This window comes from Frankliniella occidentalis, unplaced genomic scaffold (assembly GCF_000697945.3).
Source record: "Frankliniella occidentalis isolate FOCC.00 unplaced genomic scaffold, Focc_3.1 Scaffold64, whole genome shotgun sequence".
In the NCBI taxonomy this organism is placed as follows: domain Eukaryota; kingdom Metazoa; phylum Arthropoda; class Insecta; order Thysanoptera; family Thripidae; genus Frankliniella; species Frankliniella occidentalis.
Window position 1 is genome coordinate 698,660 of NW_026267194.1, and position 1,529 is coordinate 700,188.

Genomic DNA, 1,529 nt, shown 5'->3' on the forward strand with positions numbered 1-1,529 from the left:
CGCCTTGGGGGGCTGGGAGAATTATAATCCACACCGACGAACCAGCAGCAGTGGGGTGGGCCTTGGCCGGCGGCTCAGCCCGGCTCGGCAGAGGGGAGTACTTGCCAGAGTACTCCGCGACGACCAAGTTGGACGCGGAGCCACGACGACGACGGTCATTGGAGGCGGGGGCGAGCAGGAGGAAGAGAGTCTCAGCGGTCTCGGCGATGCGGAGAGAGAGAGAGAGAGAGAGAGTCTCTGTGCGAGTGCGCGACAGAGACAAGAAGAGACACCCCCTCCCCTCCGCGCACGCCCCGAGGATTACCGGCGACTCTACTACTGCCGGACCGAGGGGAGGGGGATATTAACCTTCCCCACTCACTCACTCCCCCCCCCCCCCCCCTCAACGATACTTAAAGTAAGATGCCCATCTTGCACTTTGCAATGTGAGACATCCTGCCTACTGTTTCAAATTTCGAGAAACAAAGGGCGAGGAGGTAAAGGCAAAATCGGGTGGGACATCTGCCTATGGTCCGATATGACGTCAAAGTGTGTGACAGACGGTAGACGGTGTGCTGCTGTTGCACTCCCTGTGGACGGCCATATAGGAGGGATCGTCATCGTCTAGATAGTGGGTGCGTCTGATTTTCTGGAGAGCTTGGCGCCTGCGAGGCTCGGGGTAGGCCAGCCCGCAGCACGCGCGTGCACTGCAGGTGAGATGTTGCCTACCCGCCAGGCGCCATGAGACCCTGCAGAGAGGCCGAAGCCGAACGGGCCCGCGTCGACTGATCGGAGGCTGCAGGAGTAGAGAACGCCAATTCGGAGGCGCCGCGTTGTTGGACAGAGTTTGTTTTGCGCCAAGGGCTTCAAAGTGACTTAACGCCGCCCCACCGGACTCTCCTCCGTCCTATATCCTCACCGCGAATCCTTCCTCCACCTCCTCCTCTTCCTGCTCTACATTCGATCATCCTGCAGTCAAGTTAGACGAGGAGAAACACGTTGCTCACTCAACTTCAGAACAAGATTATTTCGCAAAAAAAAATAATAAAAAAAAATGAGCAAAAATATAAAAAAAATCTCGGTTTTTGCCTTACGAGGCCACATTTGCTAGAAATTCGATCGATTGTTTAAATAAAAAGCAGGAGCGCCTCGAAAGTGAATAAGGGGAAGACAGATGGCCTGACACCCAACTAGTGGCAAGAAGAGCATTACGAGTCTCATTTTGCATACACAGCCTCCAAAGCGCATATTCTGCGTACACCAAACCCGACACACGACACGGCGACAACTAGCAGGGGTCCCCCACTGTATGGTATTTGCGATTGCAGTCGCTTTCCCCCTCCTGATCTCCCCCTCTGCCCCTGTCCCTCTAGTCCACCCCGACGTGTCAGCGTGTATGTATAAATGTCCGTAATAAATAATGGTATCGGGATGTCGAGGCGAGGCGGCCCTTCTACCCACTCGCCTGTCTGGCCGCACATTTGTCTTTCCTACCTCCCCCCTCCTCCCCCTCCCCAGTCCCACTGCTGCACACTTCCGTGAGCTCCCCC

General features: G+C 55.9%; 1 protein-coding gene across 1 annotated transcript in view; it reads left to right on the forward strand.

Moving 5' to 3' along the window:
• LOC113217278 (medium-chain acyl-CoA ligase ACSF2, mitochondrial-like) overlaps nt 1-1,529 on the forward strand; it is a 32,936-nt gene that overhangs the window by 29,362 nt on the left and 2,045 nt on the right. The window lies entirely within an intron of this gene.